General features: G+C 41.6%; 1 protein-coding gene and 1 pseudogene across 2 annotated transcripts in view; both read right to left on the bottom strand.

Moving 5' to 3' along the window:
• The window catches only part of BICRAL (BICRA like chromatin remodeling complex associated protein), a 78,388-nt gene extending 58,036 nt beyond the window's left edge, over positions 1–20,352 (bottom strand). The window contains exon 1 of one of the 2 annotated variants that reach the window (XM_024121761.3): positions 20,267–20,352. The gene's annotated coding sequence lies outside the window, so the exon portion shown is untranslated. The remainder of the gene's footprint in view (positions 1–20,266) is intronic. The other variant, XM_028478470.2, reaches the window with a different exon arrangement.
• On the bottom strand, positions 12,029–20,260 carry LOC114484160 (uncharacterized; annotated as a pseudogene).
• Positions 20,353–21,040: the final 688 nt, after the last annotated feature.

Below are 21,040 nucleotides of genomic sequence, written 5' to 3'. Positions count from 1 at the left end.
GGAGAGGGTGTGGAGAAAAGGGAACCCTCTTGCACTGTTGGTGGGAATGTAAATTGATACAGCCACTATGGAGAACAGTATGGAGGTTCCTTAAAAAACTAAAAATAGAATTACCATATGACCCAGCAATCCCACTACTGGGCATATACCCAGAGAAAACCATAATTCAAAAAGACACAATGCACCCCAATGTTCATTGCGGCACTATTTACAATAGCCAGGTCATGGAAGCAACCTAAATGCCCATCAACAGACGAATGGATGGATAAAGAAGATGTGGTACATATATACAATGCAATATTACTCAGTCATAAAAAGGAATGAAATTGAGTCATTTGTTGAGACGCAGATGGATCTAGAGACTGTCATACAGAGTGAAGTAAGTCAGAAAGAGAAAAACAAATAAAAATTGATGACTAATAAGAACCTGCAGTATAAAAAAAACAAAAAAACAACTAATACTAAACTTTCTTTGGGTTATTTGTATGGAAATATGTTAATATAAATGTTTCAGACATTATATGAAATTTCTAAAAATCTTACATGTTCTCGTATAATGTTATAAGTCATAATTCTAGTTATTACTTTAAAATGTATAACTCGGAAATAACTAAATTTCTTTGTCAACTGCATTATTATGAACTTTCATCAAATCTTTAACCGTGGTCATTTTTAAGTCTTTTGTCATTTACAGACAGTTCTGGGTGTACTCTGATGCTTTCGCAAAAATGTTCCTATAAAAGGGTTTAATCTTCAAGGAATTCATGGAAAAAACTGACAAGTACAGGTTTTTGGTAACTGACTATACTGCTGGACTGAATGAATAAGCATTTTAGGAACTCTAATGGAAAACTGATGAATTCATAAAAGTGCTAAAAAAAAGATCAAGATGAACAAAAAAATTAATTACATGGGACTGAGTGAACTGATGAGGATGATTATAATTTTTGTGACTTTCTGTTTGAAAAAAAAAAATCACCCCCCACCCCAAAAATCTTTCTATTTCTGGAAAAGTATTCTCTCCCTCAAGCTGGCAGCTTCAGGACACATGCTCACTGAGGGAAAATGAGGGACCTATGGCACATCAGTTAAAATTAACCCCAGCAAACAGTGGGGTGAAAGAAGCTGAGGCAGGTCACCACACAACTACCAACAGGCACAGATGTAGGAAGAAATCATCCCACAAAGGAAGGAGGAGGGTTCTTAACCCTGTTGTGCCTTCTGTCTATCTGATGAGGCTTATGGAACCCTTCTCAGAGTAATATTTCAAGATGCAGAGTATATGGAAGATTTTTAAAAATACAGTTATAAAAATATTTAAAAATTGTAATATAGTTATATACGTGGTTCTTCATCAATGCACTAATATACTAGATGTAGTGGTGAGTCTAGTAACTACTATCATTTAGGAGATAGTAATCTTTCAAGATATCTGCAAATGTAATGTGATAAACAATATTTCTACTGGTAACATTTCCCAGGCACTGTTAATACTACTGTGGTTGGTGGCCTTCACTCATAGATTTAGGAAATAATAAATTTCAATTGGAGTCTAGTGAAAATAACATGCAATTTTTTTCGTATCCAAGTTCACGGGCCTCCCTCTCCCCAGTTCTCCCCAATTCTAACCACGGATCCTTTAGGGGTCAGTCCACGGAGCCCTTGTACTGCTGGGGTCCAGGACAGTTGTTCAACATGTGAAACAAATAAACTCAATCCAGTAACAAATAACAAAGGGATTCTGAACATCTGAATATAATTCACAATATATTTTTAAACTTGCTAAACACACAATGGCCATTTCTACACACTGTTTGGATGTACTTTTTTGCAATGCAAAGATGCTGAAGGTGCTGCCAGATGCACAGGATGGTAGCAGCAAGCTGTCAATTTCAACAGTGCAGAAAGTATACTCTTCACTTTCACCAAAGTTATCAAAGAATGCCCTGAGGGAGGAAGGTGATGCATAACCTACTTTTCTGCAAGCTTAGTAGAGGGCAACAGAAATGCATTTTACAATTTAAAAAATCTGACAATGCAGTGGAAAAGCCATCAACATTCTCTACCTTGGACCAGAGTGAGAAACAAAGGCAAGTTTCATCTGATAAACATGCAACAGTCCTTTCTGGAAAGCTTAGTCAAAATTCACATCTTTATTCTCCCAAATGTCCACTGTAGAAAATAGCCACATAATCATTTACTTTTCTAGTTTTTACATGATTGCTTGGAATTGAATAGACATGTAAATTAACACCTTTTTCTATACTCACTTCTGGGCTATCCTGCTATAGATTATTGAACCTTCATATAGAGTCAAGTAACTTAGAAACAGCCTCTGGTGATCTAAGAATAAAACACTACACTTCGTTTTTAAGGCCAGCTCAGTGTAATTAAAAAAAATTTTTTTTGACTTAAAACCACATCATTCTGAAGTGGCAGTCACATGTGCTAAAAGCAAGTGGTGTTGGGAAACTGCGTAACTGGTTTTGAACGCAGTCCCATCTTCTGAGAGATTTGTGCCACAACACAACCCTTTTCCTTAGGAAAGAGGTGAAGACTTTTCATTTAGGTTGACCCTCTTCTATCACTTCTGGGTCATTTAAAATAGGATAGACCCATAGCTCTATTACCACCATTATTCAGTACCGTTCTTTTGGACAAATTAGAATAAAGTTTTCTTGCTTCATTATGTCTTCATAGTCTTGCCTTTAGAACACCTTATTTACCTCTCTAAATATTTAAGTTCTTTGGTTTTGCTTCACTTAGTAAAATTATTTTCCTATTATTTAACTTTTATTCTTTTATTTAACTTTTTCTTAATCTTCTAATGAAAGCTTGCAAATTTTGTTAATGATTCTCATATCATTAATATCATAATTTTTCTTTAACAAATTACATTAAAATAGCATGATATATTAAGTAGAACTGTAATTTATCATACTAATGATAATGAGGGCTTGATTCAATGATCATTTATTTATTAAAATAAGCCTGTGATGGAAGGGCAGGGTAGAGGATTAAAGAACACAAAAAAAGGCCCACACAAGTGTATAATATGTCCCAGCTCTCAAGTAGCTGATAATCTTATTGGAAAGGCAAGACACCTACATCTGAAATAATCTTCCAAACTGTAGTAAGCATTATCAATGTGCATGAAAAGAAACATACACTAGCATGGATATTTACAGTAACATTAAGCCCTTTTTACAATTAATGATTATTGCTATTATTACTATTAACTTATAAAATATAAATTAAATTAATATTAATTATTAATATACCAAAGGCATATGATATGATAAAAACTGTAGTAGCAGCTAATATTCATTAAGTGCCTTCCCTCCGCCACACACTTTACACAGTCCTAATCCTTCTAACACAATCCTGCCAGGTATGTATTATTAGCCCTATTTTTAGAGAGAATGTAAGACACTTGCCCAACATTGCAGTTTGTAAGCAGGGAGACAGAAGTTTGAATTCAAATCTCTAATTCCCAAGCCCATGCTTCTCATCTCTGTGGGTGGTAACAGGCTTTTTGGAAGGTCTGATTTCTGTAAATGCTTCCCATGCCAAAAAACAGCAGTTGAGAATCTTAAAACACTTTCTCCCACAGCAAAAAACCTCATTATTCCATCAATTACAATTCTAAAATTTTAAATCAACTTATTATAAGGTATTTTTGCTGAGAAAAGTGAAGCACATTATTGTAAATCTATCACTATAAAAAGTAGGGAGGAAAAAAAAAAAAAGTAGGGAGGGATTTCCCTGGTGGTCCAGTGGGTAAGACTCCGGCTCGCAATGCAGGGGGCCCGGGGTTCGATCCCTAGTTGGGGAACACATGCATGCTGCAACTAAGAGTCCGCATGCCGCAACTAAGAAGTCTGCATAATGCAACGAAGATCCCGCGTGCCACAGCTAAGACCCAGCGTGGCCAAAATAAATAAAATAAAATAAGTAAATAATTATATTTTAAAAGTAGGGAGAAATATAAGGAGAAATACATTGGCACTGGCTTCGAGAAAAGGAGCTGTGGGAACATTGTAGCTGAGAGCAGCATTTTTTAGTCTTTTCCAAGTAAGACTTCAGGGAAAGGAGTCCTTTAAACAAAAAAGGCTGGCAGAGGTTCCATAATGAAAAAGCTTTGGGAAATGTTACATATCACATACCCGTCTCAGTAATTCATGATATACATCAGACCTCCTGCTTTTTATTTATTTATTTTTAAAGGTCTTCTCTTTCTTTTTTTTTTTTTTTTCGTCCCCTGCATTGGCAGGCGGACTCTCAACCACTGCGCCACCAGGGAAGCCCTCTTTCTTTCTGTATGGGCTCTTCGTTGTGGTGTGCAGGCCTCTCTCTAGTTGTGGCATGTGGGTTTTCTCTCTGTAGATGTGGCGCGGGGGCTCCAGGGCGCATGGGCTCTGTAGTTTGCAGCACGCAGGCTCTCTCGTTGAGGCGTGCCAGCTCAGTAGTTGTGGTGCGCGCGGGCTTAGCTGCCCCGTGTCAAGTGGGATCTTAGTTCCCCGACGAGGGATTTAACCCGCGTCCCCTGCATTGGAAGGCGAATTCTTTACCACTGGACCACCAGGGAAGTCCTCAGACCTCCTGCTTTTTAAAAGTCACTGTTTCCCACACTGACTTTGCCACAGAACCCTCCATTCTCTCCCAACTCCACTCCCAACACCTATTAACTCCCGTGGGTCTAGAGCAGCACAGCTGTCCAATAGAAACACCATGAGTCACAAGTGAGAGCCACACATGAGATTCAAAATGTTCTAGTAGCTAAACTTTTTAAAGTGTAATTTGTTGTAATATACAGTTGATCCTTGAACAATATAGGTTTGAACTGCGAGGGTCCACTAATACACAGATTTTTTTCCCAATACATTTACAAATATATACATGTAGACATCATGAGCAAGACTTGTATGGAAGTGGATAGCCTATCCTTACATAGGCATAAGGTGAGTGATAGTTAATACAAAATTAACAGTGCTTGTTTTCTTACTGTTTTATAATTTTGCTTTCAAAGAATTACATTACTGGGGGACTTCCCTGGTGGTCCAGTGGTTAAGGCTCCATGCTTCCAATGCAGAGGGAGCAGGTTTGATCCCTGGTCAGGGAACTAAGATCCCACATGCCGTGCAGCACGGCCAAAAAAAATTTTTTTTAATTTAAAAAAAAAAAAAAGGAATTACATTACTGTAATGTGTGCCTCTTTCTCTCATAATTGGAGAACCTGAATATCAGCCTATCATAATAGGTAAGTGGTTTTTTAGAAAAATATAACAATGTTTCCAATACTGTATTATGAATATGACTGTAATACTATATGCCATAAACATTTTATAATGAATGAGTCATTCATTCATTCATTGATTCATTTTATAATGATTCATTCAGCCCACAGAGGCTGGGCTACTGTGAAGCAATCGTATGGATGACACTAGGCCACCATAAAGCAATCATATTGCTGCTTTTTCTTTACCAATGCATGAATCACCATACCCATACATAAATATAAATTTTTTTCACATTATCTTTTCTTTTTTTTTTTTTTTTTTTTTGCGGTACGTGGGCCTCTCACCGTTGTGGCCTCTCCCGTTGCAGAGCACAGGCTCCGGACGTGCAGGCTCAGCGGCCATGGCTCACGGGCCCAGCCGCTCCGCGGCATGTGGGATCTGCCCGGACCGGGGCACGAACCCGTGTCCCCTGCATCGGCAGGCGGACTCTCAACCACTGTGCCACCAGGGAAGCCCTATCTTTTCATTTTTGATGTTTAGTGTTAGAAATACATGTAACAATGGAATATTACTCAGCCGTAAAAAAGAAATGAAACTGAGTTATTTGTAATGAGGTGGATAGACCTGGAGTCTGTCATACAGAGTGAAGTAAGTCAGAAGGAGAAAAACAAATACCGTATGCTAACACATATATATGGAATCTAAGAAAAAAAGATGTCATGAAGAGATTAGTGGTAGGACGGGAATGAAACACAGACCTACTAGAGCATGGACTTGAGCACATGGGGAGGGGGAAGGGTAAAAGAAAAAAAATGTTATGAAGAGATTAGTGGTAGGACGGGAATAAAACACAGACCTACTAGAGCATGGACTTGAGGACATGGGGAGGGGGAAGGGTAAGCTGTGACGAAGTGAGAGAGTGGCAGGGACATATATGCACTACCAAATGTAAATTAGATAGCTAGTGGGAAGCTGCCGCATAGCACAGGGAGATCACCTCTGTGCTTTGTGACCACGAGAGGGGTGGGATAGGGAGGGTGGGAGGGAGGGTGACGCAAAAGGGAAGAGATATGGGAACATATGTATATGTATAACTGATTCACTTTGTTGTAAAGGAGAAGTTAACACACTATTGTAAAACAGTTATACTCCAATAAAGATGTTAAAAAAAAAATTAAATGTAATTTGAAATTAAAAAAAAAAAGAAATACATGTAACATCTATAGTGTTTTGTATTGTATAAGACAATATTCATGTAGGTACTGACAAGATAATTCATCTTGTAAACAGACGTCATAAACTTAATGGTACGGATATATGCAGTATAGTACTCTAAATAATGTATTTTCTCTTCTGTATGATTTTCCTTTTTTTTTGGCCTCGCTGTGTGGCATGCAGGATCTTAGGTACCTGATCAGGGATTGAACCCGAGCCCTCTGCAGTGGAAGTATGGAGTCCTAACCACTGGACCACCAGAGAATTCCCCTGTGTATGATTTTCCTAAAAACATTTTCTTTTTTCTTGCTTACTTTTTTGGTAAGAATTCAGTATATAATAAGTATAACATACCAAATATATGTTAATTGACTATGTTATCAGTGAGGCTCTGTTCAGCAGTAGGCTATTATTTAAGTTTTGGGGGGATAAAAAGTTATATGTGGATTTTTGACTGCATAGGGGGTTGGTGCTCCTAACCCTCACATTGTTCAAGGGTCAACTGCGTTTTATTTTGTCCAGAATACCCAAAAAATATTTTGGACAAAGTTTAAAAAAAATTTATTTAGTATTTATTTAATCATTTCAACATGTAATTAATATAAAATTAATGAGATATTTTACATCCTTTTTCTCATACAAAGTCTTCAAAATCTGGTGTGGACTTTATACTTAGAATACATCACAATTGGTGCATTTCAGGCACCAATAGCCATATGTGGTTAGTGTCCCCTATATTGGACAGTTCCCATCTAGAGACTTTCTTTTTTTTTTTTTTTTTTTTTTTGTTATGCGGGCCTCTCACTGTTGTGGCCTCTCCCGTTGCAGAGCACAGGCTCCGGACGCGCAGGCTCAGCGGCCATGGCTCACGGGCCCAGCCGCTCTGCGGCATGTGGGATCTTCCCGGACCGGGGCACGAACCCATGTCCCCTGCATCGGCAGGAGGACTCTCGACCACTGCGCCACCAGGGAAGCCCCAAATTTCATTTTTTATATGTAACCTTTCACTGCTCATTCTCTCACGCCCCACATCCCATCCATCAAGAAATCCCATTGGCTATACCTTCAAAACAGATCCAGAATCCAACCACACACCACCTCCACTGCTACCTCCTTAGTCCGAGACGTCATCACCTCTCACCTGGCCTCTCTGCTCTCCCTCTTTTACCCCCTGCATCAATTCTCACCCCAACCTCCTGAGCAATGCCTTTAAAACATAAATCAAAACCCTCCAATGAATCCCCATTTTTCTCATTGTAAAAACCAAACTCCTTTTCTATGTTCAACTGTGAATAACCATTGAGTAAACAACGGCCCCCACCCCCACCCCCAAACCTCTCTGACTTCTTTCTGATTCTAGCCCTTTCTGACTTCCCAGGCCTAGAACTCACCAGGCATGCTCATGCCTCAGGCCCCTTGCACTGGCTGCTCTCTGCCTGGAATGTCATTCCTTAAGATAAGGCTCACTCCTTACTTCTTTCAACTCTCTGCCCCGAGGATCATGACCTACCAGTGACCACCCTCCCATCCCCCCAGCATTCCACATCTTCCTTGTCTTGCTTTATTTTTCTCCCTATAACTTACAAGTTTACCTAGGTATGCTGTCTGTTTTCTCATGAGAGTCCTGCTCATTGAGGCATCTTGGAGCCTAGAATGGCACCTGGCACATATTAGGTACTCAATAATATTTGCTGAATGAGTGAATGGATGGACGCGCTCACACACTTCCGTCAAAGGCTCTCTCTCCTTTGCTCTCATTTGGCACTTATCACATGCTGCTGTGTACTTTTCTGCATGTACCTATTATCCACCCAGCTAGATCACATGTTCCTGTACCCTCCAAGTGCCCTGTACAAAATTAGCATTTAATAAATATTTGATGATGAATTATCAGTGCAGTGGTTTTTTCTTTCCGAATAGTTACAGTAATAACTTTTCAAAACATGATCTTCCATTTAGAAAAAAAACATTCTGGAAAGGAAGAAAAAAACCAGAATATTTTTATTTATTTATTTATTTTTGGCTGTCCCACATGGCTTATGGGATTTTAGTTCCCCAAACAGGGATTGAACCCAGGCCCTTGGCAGTGAGAGCAACGAGTCCTAACCTATGGACTGCCAGAAAATTCCCGGAATATTTTTAACTTTAAATTAATCTTAAAAGGGTGGAAAATATTTTAAAGGTATATACATACAACGCATATACATATACCAAATCCATGTCATACTCTGAAAATGTTATTTGCTTTGTGACTTTCATGTATATTATATCCTGAAGACATACTTGAGAGTCAAGCTCAAGGTAAGATCTGGATAGTAAGGTAATTTGGAACATAGAACATATTTTAAATAATGAGTTGAGAATTTATGTAATGTATGACAAAAAATAAAAGGTTAATGTCAAATAGGCTTTATGTCACATTTTTTGATGCAATATCAGTTTTAGTTGGGGAGCATCTAATTGTAATGAAAATGTGTTCTATAAAACAATTTAAGTTTACATGTATGTATAGAACTAAAGTATTCGTTTACATTACTTTAACATATCTCTCTATATTGTTCATTTTGTACTGCATATTCAATGTGCTTTTTTTTTTTTTTTTCTCGGTACGCGGGCCTCTCACTGTTGTGGCCTCTCCCGCTGCGGAGCACAGGCTCCGGACGCGCAGGCTCAGGGGCCATGGCTCACGGGCCCAGCCACTCCGCGGCATGTGGGATCTTCCCGGACCGGGGCACGAACCCGCGTCCCCTGCATTGGCAGGCGGACTCTCAACTACTGCGCCACCAGGGAAGCCCCAATGTGCATATTTTTGAAAAACAGTTTAGACAACTTTTTAACATTAGATGCAGATCTTTTCACTCATCTTGACTGTAGCACATGCACTATTCTCTTTGTATTGGTGGGGAAGGCATGTAAACAGACCCCTGCAAGACTTACGGTGATTTCTTAATTGATTATCTCATTTAACCTTAGAACCTCAACATGACAGTGCAAATGAAAAAAGAATGTACAGTAATAATTTGGTACTCATAAAATATATTAAAAAGATAAGGAAATCTTCTCTGGTATGCACAGGTTTTCACATGGCACAATGTCCATTTTACATTTCTAGGTAAGTTAAGGCCCTCCCCACTCCTCTTTTTCAAACACAGTTCCCCAAATTTCATTTTTCTTTGATTATTCTCTTTGGACATTTACTTTCAGATTGTTTTACCTATGTAATATATGCTGTAACAGAAAATAATTCTAAGTATACATGTGACATAAAAATCAGACTAATGAAGAGAAACAAGTAAAATAGTTTTAAAAATTTGGGGAAAAAAAACCCCAACAAACCTAGAAGAGCAAAGGATTAGGGTAGTAGCTGGAGGGAGAACTGAGCTCAAAAAAAAGAAATCAGTTATTGTTTACCTTGTAAATTAGACCAGTAAAGTGAAAAAAAATACCTAAATAAATAAGCAAGCGATTCTTGAGGTTTATGGATAGAGGTAGCTCCAAACATCTCTAGGTGTAAATCTGCATCTTTTAAGTGTGATCACACCTAGAGATAAGGGGCTGGACTCTCATGATCTTTCCAATCCTGATTCTTACAGATCTGGAGAATCAGAATACAAATAGGTCAGTTTATTCTTACTTCCTATTCCTAAATATATTTCTTTGCACTTCTAGGAAGTATCAGAGTTAAAAAATCTAAATGTAGCAGCATTCATTTTTATTTTAAATCCTAGGAGAAATACTTCCAAGTTAAAACCACACACTCGAAAACTTTTACTCTCAGTAATCAGGAGAAAAAAAACTGATTTTTTTTTTTTTTTTTTGAGGATAACAGTCTCTACACATGGAAGGAGTTACTTCTAAATCTGAAGACATTTCTCCACATTAAAAAAAAATCTATTATTCTACTTCCCAGGTTAAGTCCAGTTTAAAAAACTAAACTTTGCTCTAGAAAACTTTGACAGTAATTTAAATTTTGTATGTAATACCTTTGTTTGCCAAACACAAATATAAAGATTTTAAATTTAATCTCTCAATATGGCATCCAGGTTTCTCCAGCTCTACTACTTATTGAGAAATGACTACTGAAAAGAATTATAAACTACCCTAAGTTATTTTATATTCATAAAGCTTTCATGTATATTACACTAAACATTCAACAACTATGGCATTTTTTAAAAAAAATTCAGGGGAAATGCTTAGGGCTTTAAAAATTCTTGCTAAAAATCAACTGATGGTGGTGGCCCTAATACTGTAAAATATTATTCTAAGGAGAGCTGAATACCAACTCTACAATAAAAACCAAGAAATCAGATAAATAAACTGATTATCTTTTTTTTTTTTTTTTTTTTTTTTTGTGGTACGCGGGGCCTCTCACTGTTGTGGCCTCTCCCATTGCGGAGCACAGGCTCCGGATGCACAGGCTCAGTGGCCATGGCTCACGGGCCCAGCCGCTCCGCGGCATGTGGGATCTTCCCGGACCGGGGCACGAACCCGTGTCCCCTGCATCGGCAGGCGGACTCTCAACCATTGCGCCACCAGGGAAGCCCCTGATTATCTTTTTTTAAAAATTACAATAAAAATATGAGATCACTGCAAGCAACTGTTAAAGATGGGTCATTTTAATACATACAAAAGCAGTCTTAACACTCCTTAGTTATGTTCGAAATATTTAGTCTACACAACAAATTTTGAAAGTCTCTCCCATATGACATTTACCACAAGATTTTGAAATTCTTCATCTCCCCAAATTAGGCTTACCACTAGTAAGTAGTGAGAGGGCTGGTTCTCACTGGGAAAGAAGGAAAATTCAGGTTAGCTCTGGCAGCCTTGCATGAAGAACTCATGCACTACCTCAGACTGTTCAGGGACCAACTTAACGATCAAGAGCTGTAGGTCAGCCCCAGTGAACTAAAAAATCCACAGTAAGAATGTTTCATCATCTTTTATTACTGTTGTCCATCAGGGCTCAGCTTTCTCACAGGGTCAAAAAGAAAAGGAAAAAATCCTTCCGACACGTTATTTTACTGGCCTTATGTTCAACCTACAGTATGGCCTCTTTAAAAGAATGTTTCTTTAAAGCGAATCACACTTTGTATGTTTTAAATCCAAATCTGTACTTTGATTACACTGACAACATTCCAAGCAAGGGAACAACTTGAGCTGTACCATATCATGTTTAATTCAGGTTCTAAGTGTTCTTTTTTCCAATTAGGATTTTTGCTAAGTGAAAGATATGATTCATAATCCCTGATTGCTCCCAAGTATAGAGCTTGGGAGCAATACTATGCATGTTTGACTCACCATACTCTGCAAATAAAAAACTGAATTACCTGCAGAAGGAGCAGAGTAACTGCTCTGACCTAAAATTTGACTATCGACATAAGATTCTGGGTTTTGTGATCACCACTTTTATTTATCAGTAAAACTATTTTAAAAAAAAACAAAAAAACAAAAAAAACACTACTTTTCCCTATTCCTCCTACTGAAACAAAGGTCATCCAATTTTAATTTTAAAACCTCAAAATGTTTAACTAGTAGGCAGTCATTTGTAGATAAAATCTTATACATGGGCTTAATACCAATGGCAAAATGTATGATGCATGGACATGCAGTATATATTCAAATCCCAGCTCTGCAGCTTAGTAATGTAACCTTGGGCAAGTTATTTATCATTTCTAAACCTCAGTTTCATTATCTATAAAACGGAGACAAACCTACCTACAGGGTGTTGTCAGAATTTAATAATACTAAAACCCATCAGGGCCCGAAATAATGTTAAGGTTTAACAATATTCTTTCTCCTTTCCCCCATTTTCTTTCTTGTGAAAATGTTACAGTCACAGGTTGCGACACCTGTGACACGTTTAATTTCTGATGCTGCAAGGAAGCACCCTGGATTTTAGTTGAACTGAAATAAGCCTTTCCTAGAAAGGCAATACCGTTCATACCTCATTCCCTCACATTTAGGATTTTTATTTCAGGTAATATGAATGTTCAATGTGTTTGCAAGATAAGCCAAAGAACCCACAAAAACAGAAAATGTTCAATTTTCCAACTTTATTAAAAAGAAATTTATACTTAAATAACAACTATATAAATTAAAGTTGATTAGGATTACAGGGAAGGGGAACCTGGGTTTCAGATCTGGTACCGTGAGGTCTCAGGATCTTTTCCTGCGTGGAAGCACATATGAGGTAAGGGGGAAAAAAGATCAAGCTGCCTCTCCCCAGGACCTCTTTCTTCCACGTTCCCATTCTGGGTATGTTGCCAGCCCTGAGCACTTGTGAACTGCACTACACGTGGGCAAGCCACCCCAGCAGAGCCGCCTCCTGGGCCCATCTCCATTCAGCAAGGGACCACTTACAAGGTTTCCCTTTTAGGGCTTTCCTTTAAGGTCCACACCTCCTTCCTTCTCTGTCAGCTGTCCCACTTCACATTCATTTAACACACCCCCCCGCCCCGCTTTCTGCCAGCCCCCTCACCCACTGTATTTTCCACTTCTACCCTAGAACATTATTGATCACGAGAGAACCATGCCATGCAGATGGAACTGGTATGTTTCTTAATTCATGTTGCCTCACTGCAGCTAAGTACCATTCCTTTCATCCACCTTCCCCACATCTGACACATTCCACAAATTTACTCCCCTCAAACTCAAAACCTTTTGCCTCTGCCCCTGACAAATGACCTTGCTATCTTCTCAGGAAAGACCACAGACCTCTATTTTGAATCCTATCATCTACCCTGCTCTCCTCTTCTCTAATTTTACTTTACTGTTACTTATTCTGTAGGCCATTTGGGGAACAGAGGAACCTTATGAAAAGATGAATGACAGCAGTCTGAGGAAAGAATAGAGAAAGGGAGGTTAGGGAGAGTGCTACGAAGTTCCACTTGGTATTATCTGAATTTTTAAAAAATGATTTTCCCTTATTTCTCTCCCTTTAATCTGATTTCTCTCTTACCCAGAGATCACAATGTACTATAAGGCCTTGCTGATTTCTACCTATCTCAAAAAATTTTTTCTTTGGTTCCCATCATTCTACTCTACCTGGGTTGTCTAAGTATTTAGCCAGAAAATGTTTACTAAGTGCCCAGCTTGTTTTAAATGCTATATGCTAAAGGCTTAGAATAAGTGCATGAACAGGGAAACATAAGATTTCATGGTCCCACTCCAGAACCTCTGTGTCTACAGGTGACTGTTATGCCTACTCAAGTTTGGGACCATGATAAGAGAGGATACCGTCTCCTTAGCCTCAATAATTTGAGATATGCTTTCTAAACCTTTCTTCCACAGAAAATATATTACTTTGAAAATAGTCCAAGGCAGTGTGCAAGTTAACATCTGTACCTGCCACAAACCTTTAAATGTTAATTCTTTTTCTTTCTTTTTTCTGGCCGTGCCATGTGGCTTGTGGGATGTTAGTTCCCCAACCAGGGACTGAACCCGGGCCCTCCTCAGCGAGAGGGCAGAATGGTAACCACTGCTCTGCCAGGGAACTCCCGAATGCATTTTTTTAAATTGTGGTAAAACATACGTAAGATTCACCATTTAAGTGTACAGTTCATTAGCTTTAAGTACATTCACATTGTTGTACAACTGTTGTCACTATCCAGCTCCAGAACTTTTTCATCATCCCCGGCTGAAATTTCCTACCCATTAAGTCACTTTTTATTAACCAAAACTGATTTTCATGGTTAAATTCTTCGCCCCCCACCCCCATTATCCTCTCTTGCTCCTACCCAGGTAACATCCCAAGGTTCATCACTAATCACACCCTTGCAACCACCCTCAATTCCCTAGCTCCTCTCTTCCTATCACACCTGGGGGGCCAAACTCCAATCTTGGTTGAACTGCTCACCTGGCTGCTTTTGCTTCCCTTGTTATAGCTGAACATTGGTGGCAGAAAACCACACAACTAACTGGGTCGATTGGTTTCACCTTAAATTCAGACCTACCCCCCACCTCCAGCCACATCCAGGCATTCAATAATGCCCAGCCACCCTATCTGGTGTCTCAGTGAGTTCACTTCCTGCTGTCCAAGGTGAGGTGTCCTCCTCATCTCAAAACATCCACACCCTTTCCTCCTTTAAGTTGCTGGCCCTGCCTCAGACTTCACTGAGAAAACAGAAGCCACCAAAACAGAAAGCCCTATATTCTATCTCCAGTTCGTAAACCTACTTGCACTTGGGCCAATTTTTTGCCTTCTCTCCTGCTACACTGCAAGATGACTGCAATTCATCTTGCTCCCACCAAAGACAAACCCTCTTCTTGTGTTTTGAATTCCTTTTCTCCTTCTGAAGAATTTTGCTCCTTTGGCAGGAATTCCCTGGTGGTCCAGTGGTTAGGACTCGGCGTTTTCACTGCTGGGGTCTGGGTTCAACCCCTGGTTGGGAAACTAAGATCTGACAAGCCGCGCAGTGAGGCCAAAAAATAAATTAAAAAATAAAGAATTTTGCTCCTTTGGTAATCTTATTTCTCTTCTGCATTAGTCTCTCCCTATTAGATATTCTCGCTAGCCTACTTGAAAATGCTCTTCTATTTCCCATCATTTTTTAAAATGCGCTTCCTTGATCGCACCTCTCTCTCCAACCACTGCTGTGCAGTTTGTCCTCGCTTTAAGGGAAAACTTCCCCAACAAGCAGTTTACATTCACTTCGCTCCCATTCTCTCAATGCATTCCAACCTGGCTTCCATCCTCATGTGCCACTGAAACTACTTGTCAAGAGAGCCAAATCCAAATGGAATTTCTCTATCCTCACTGTTTAACTTCTCAACAGTATTTGGCAGAGCAGACCAGTCCTTCTTTTCTTGAAAGGGATAATTCGCTCTCCTGCTTTAATGCTGAACCTTCTCGGTCTACTTTACCCAAGCTTTACACACTGGAACTTTCAGGGCTTGATCTTAAGTCTTCCATGATCACAAATGATCTCAACCAGTTCCATGACATACTCTCTCTATGATAGTGACTCCCAAAATTTATGTCCACTCCACTGAGCTCAACTTGAATATTCACTGCCTACTTGACTTTCCAGTTGGATGTCTCACAAGTTTTTCAAAAACCTAAAAGGTTCCACATAGAACCCACCCTTCACACCTCTCCCTCTCCTAGTCTTCTCTACAAGCAATTGGCACCACCAGCCACCAAAGCTTAGGCCAGGAATCTGAAGGCATTCTTGATTCCTCCTTCTCTCCCTCTACAGCCAACCCATGAAGAAAATACTCCTGATTCAACCTCCAAAATATATCTGGAACCCACCATCTACTCTGCTCCATCTCCACTGCCACTGTACTTGTCTAAGATACTATCAGCCTTGAGCTGACCATTGCAATAGTCCCCTAACTGCCCTCTCTGCTTCCTCTCCTGCTCCACAGAGCAGCCAGTGATATTTAAAAACAAAAACATATCATTGTCCTAATTAAAGTCCTACAATAGCTTCTCATTTTCATTAAAATCTCAAAACTCCCACAAACTCTAATATAAGAGGCCCTGCACTCTCTCCCTAGGTCACTGCATTCTCCTCCTGCTTTTCTCTGTTCTAACATCCACACCCTTCTCGGCCTAAAGGTCTTTGCACTTGTTCCCAGGCCAAGAATGTCTCCCCAGCTTTTCACATGGCTAGCACAAGCTCATGTGTCAAGTCTCAGCTCAAATGTCACCTTTTCAAAAGGGACACTCCTTGACTCTTACTAGCCAAAATAGTCATTCCCTACAACTCACTCTTTTAGACCCACCAGCTTATTAACTTCTTATAAATTTTCTTAATCTGTAATTATCTTGTTTGTGTTTACTTATTTCCTGTTTTTCCCACTATATTATAAAGTCCATGAGGGCAGAGATCTTGTCTTGAATTTCAGTAAAGGCTACTTTAAAATAAAGAAGCTACTCTTTCCCTCTGAGCAGGTTTATTTTAGATTTCCCCTCCTTTCAAGCTTTATTGGATTTTAGACAAAGAAAATAATTACTCTGGCATTTACCATGAACAACAAGGGGAGAAAAACCACATGACACAAATACTAGGACTCCACCCACTCACTAGTCTAGACTGGACACAGACTGCACACAGGTATCCAACAGTTGCCCCTTATAAAACTTTTCAAAATGTAGGACAGAGGAACGTGGATATACACAAAGATAATTTTGACATCTGCATCAAAAATCAAAGTTTTCAACCATTCCCTCTAGCAATCACTAAACACTTTAGAATAAAGAAAGAAAATCTTAGAATTTTAGAATAAAGAAAGAAAAGCACAAAATAACTAAAATACGTGGTCCTTGCTCCAGAGAAGTTAACGATTTCCTCACTGACTCGGTCCTCATTTTGGTCTGGTTGGCTATTCATTACCTGCTCTGGATGTTTCTTCCTGACCTTCTGTCTTTAATGCATACTCTGTTCTTATCAAGTCTCATGTTTAGAATGACTTGCCCATCCTACTTCCCAAAACTCAAAAAATACCTTCCCAATTCAAAATCAGAAAGAACCCTTCCTTTCAAGGATTTATCTCTGGGTTTTTATTTCAGGATACTTCCTACCCTATTCCTAAACTCTGTATCAACCCTAGATTCAATTCTATCAATATTTTTGTTGCATAGCTGTCTTGACTAAACTAGATGGCCCAGCTAGACCTAGAAGCCAGTATGTTATGTAACTTCTAGTACAATGAAATTATATACTTTTAAATATGTACTAAGATTTTAAAGGCTTGCGATACTTAAACTTTCTTTAAGAAAATCATTTCAACGATTTGATAAATGGCAGAGAAGAAAAATAAAAATGTGAGCAATAGAACTGTGCTGAAACTCAAAATGATATAGACCCCGTCTCATGTTACAATTCAACAGAGCCAGCAGCACAGTGCATAAAGTAGTACAGTGATGTTCTGAACGTGTATCTGTGTTACAATGGAATCACCTGGAGAGCTTTGGAATAACACAGAATCCTACATATTTGGATTCAGGGGATACTGGATGAGCCAGAATTTCAAAATTGGAGGGAGTTAGGGGCATTGAGAAGTTGAAAGTAGGAATCTTAAAACTGAGACTGCCTAACACATTAGACCTTTTGAAAAAACCCCAACTGTCCCTAACAAATGGATGTTACAAATCTGTATTTTAAAACATCTCCCCAGTTGATTCTGATGCGCAGATTTGGAAACCACAGATACTGAGCCATGAACATGGCTTTTGGGATCCACTGTCAATTCTACCACTTAAAACTTTGAGACCTTGAACAATTCGAATATCTTGGCAAACATTATTAGTTCCTTCCCTGGTAAATATATACAGTTCCTGGCATACAACAGTGTTCAACACATGGTAGGTGTTAAAGGGCCTGAAACATCCACCATAGTATTTGTAAACACAAGCACACACCTAATGGTGCCACTATATTACTTTTATCCACCAGAAATTAACTATTTACTTTCCATCTCGGTGGACTCCTAGAGAGATCAGAGCTTTACCGACGTTTTTCCTCCTCCCAATAATCTTTTCAGTAACAATTGAAAACAAAGTTAAAACACACACACACCTTGATAAACAGCTACTACAGGACAGATAAATACTTATATGAAAGCTTCTAAGGAAACACTTTAATGAGTGGGGGAACTGAGAAGTCTTATACTGATCAGAAAGAGATGAACCAAAACAGTGCTTTTTTGTTTGCTTTTGTTTTTAGAAAGGAAAAGGAAAAGTCTCCGGGGTGTTTCAAGGCGAGTGTAATTTTTCAGATCACAGTGCTAAGAAACTATCGTAATTTACTACCATTTGGAATAGGGGATATGAAAGCCAAAAAGAAGTTTCAAATCACTGGAACCCATCACCTTCCCACAATTTGACAACTAGAGGAAAGTCTCTCCAGGGTTGTGAAAACACAACCAACTAAAAAAACTAACATAGGGGACCTATACAGAACCACGCTACTGGAAGGCAAGCAAACACTGCCCTCGACTCTTTTTTCTGCAATTTTGTAACCTGGTTCGACTTGACTCTCAAAATGAAGTGGAAGAGGATGAACGAAAAGCCTCCATGCCCTGCCCGAAGCCCGGCCAGGGAAAGCAAAGCCGTCCAGGTTCAAGCCGTAGAAGACGACGGAAAGCCCTCACCTCCAATTTTGACTGGGGCGGGGGCAGAGGGGGCTGCGGGTTCAGGGAGGGAACCCCTCGGCTGCAAGGCCCGACCCTCAGCCCACTTCCTTCCTCAACGCAAGTGGTAAAAGGAACAAGATGCCGCCGGCCCCAGCCCCTTCCCGCTCCGAGCCGGCGGCCTCGCCTTTCGGGTCTGGGGACACTGGGAAGGACCAGGCTACTCGACCCCAGACACAAGTACAGATTTCGGCCCCCGGAGCGTAGCCCCCACGCCCCGGACCGCCCGGCGCTGGGGCCGGCGAAGTGTCCCCGAAGGGCGCCGCCCGCGCCGCCAGGTAAGATGGCGCCCGCGGAGCAACTGCGCCACCAGCCCTGGCGACGGGCCAGGCCCAGCGCCATCTTAGCGCCTTCCAGCTGCCAGCCCCCCACCCCGCCCCGCACAACCCCCGCAAGATCCTGCGTCCGGGACAATCCGGGGGCGCGAACCGCGTCGGGCCCGCGCACTCTCGGCCAAAAGAGTGCCACCGAGCCTCTCGTCTCTTCGGACCGGCCGCGCAGGCCCCGCAGGAGGCGCCTGGCTGGGCCGAGGGTCCTCCGCGCGGCACAAGGACTCGTCCGGGCCAGGCCGCGGGTTGTCTGCGGTGCTTCGGACCCAGGCAGTGAGGCGACGGAGAAAGGCCAGTCCTGCCGGCAGGCGCGCGCCGAGAACCGGGCCGGGCCGGGGAGGCCGGCCGGCCCCGAGCTCTCCCAGCCGCGGCCGCCCGCATAAGCGGCGGGAAGGAGGAAGCCAGGATGAAAAATAAACCCCGTGTAGCCGCCGCCGCCGCCTCCCTCCCACCCGCTCCCCTCCCCCTCTCGAGACGCGGGGTCCATTTTGCCGAGAAGAAAGAAAATGCGATTCACACCCAAGAGCTTCCGAGAGAGAGAAGAAACGAGGGGGGGGAAACCGAGGGGAGGAGATTGGAAAAGCTTATTTTTCTTCCTCGCTCGCCGTCACTCCTGGCCCTCCCTGCCCCTGCTCGCGGCCCCGCCGCGCCGTCCTCCCCTCACCGAGCCCCGCTCCCTCCTTCCCGGCTCCCGGCGGCTCCGGGGGGGGGGGGGCGGGCGGAAAACACACTCGCACTCGCGCACACAACTAATTTTAAATCGGCTCAATCAATGAGTCATTAAACGGCTTCCCTCCCCTCTCCTCCCCACCACCAACAGCCACGCCATCCCCCTTCCCAGGCTCTCCCTCTCCCCGCTCCAGAAATTTGCATCCGCGGAAAAAAAAAAAAAAAGGCGCCGGGGCCCCCACCCCGCCTAGACGCCCCCAGCCCGGCCCCGCCGCCCCCTGCCCGCTCGCGCCCCCGCCCGAGACACTGAACTTGGTCTTCCCGGGGCCCGGGCATCGCTGGGAAAGGCATAAACACTCGATTCCCCTTTTCTCCGTGTCCATTAAACATCCACCCACCACCACCATCACCCACCCACAAACCCACCCCCCCCCAAAAAAAAACACAGCCTTAGCCAATAGCTCTCTGGGCTGAAACCTAATATCCTGGTTTTGGCAACTCGGTGTTTAATTTGCTCCTCTTTCTTTTCTGTCTGGAGATATATCTCCAGCCCCCCCTCCTCGCTTTTCCCCTCCCCGAAGGAAAGAGGCAGAGGAAGGAGGTTGTGTGTGGTTTTTTTTTTTTCTCCTTGAAATTTTTATCACAAAATTATAATACACTCAAAGGGAAACTCACCGTCATGAAAAAGCAGTGCCTTGTCAACGGGGTTTCTGCGCCATCGCACCAGGGGCGGCGGCGGCGGCGGCGGGCGCGGGGCGCGGGGCGCGGGCGCGGGAGCTCCCGGCCGAGCGGCGCCGGCCACACGCGCTCCGCTCTCTCTCTTGCTCACCCCCGCGCCGGGCGGCGGGCGCCCGCTCCCCGCGCCCGCCCGGCCTTCATGCTCTGCGCCCGGGCAAACCGCTCGCCTGCTCGTCTACCTCCAAACTTCGGTTCTCGCCTAGCAAAAAATGTGAAGATTAGGATTTTTTCAATTAATTTTTTTTTTTTTTTTTTTTTTTTTTTTTAGAAAAATCAAGCTCCAAAGCTGATAATTCCTGTTTCCTTTGGGATTCTTTTTAACTTCAAGAAATGCAGTGGTTTATTCAAGAAACAGGGTTCTTGGCTTTTTTTTTTTTTTTTTTGAAGATCTACAAGATGCGTGCTATTCTCCGCAGGCGCACACACATCCACCCACCCCAGTTTTAGCTGGGCGGGGGGGGAAGCGCCGATGGGGGGGTTAAAAACAAAAAACAATATTTGTTTAGAACTCTAACTGGAACATGTTCCAGTACATACTTTTTGCATATGCTTTAAAAAAAAAACACAAAAACGAAAACATAACTTTTAACTTAGTTATTTGGCAAATAACTGATTCATTCCAACTTTTAATTCTACTAAGCTTTTCTTTGCAACACCCTCTTTCCATTCCAAAATGCAGTGAAACCTTATCTGTAAACCTGTATGTTAACA

This window comes from Physeter macrocephalus, chromosome 18 (assembly GCF_002837175.3).
Source record: "Physeter macrocephalus isolate SW-GA chromosome 18, ASM283717v5, whole genome shotgun sequence".
NCBI classification, from domain to species: Eukaryota; Metazoa; Chordata; class Mammalia; order Artiodactyla; family Physeteridae; genus Physeter; species Physeter macrocephalus.
The sequence above is the reverse complement of the archived record's forward strand: the minus strand, read 5'-3'. Positions and strand labels throughout refer to the sequence as shown.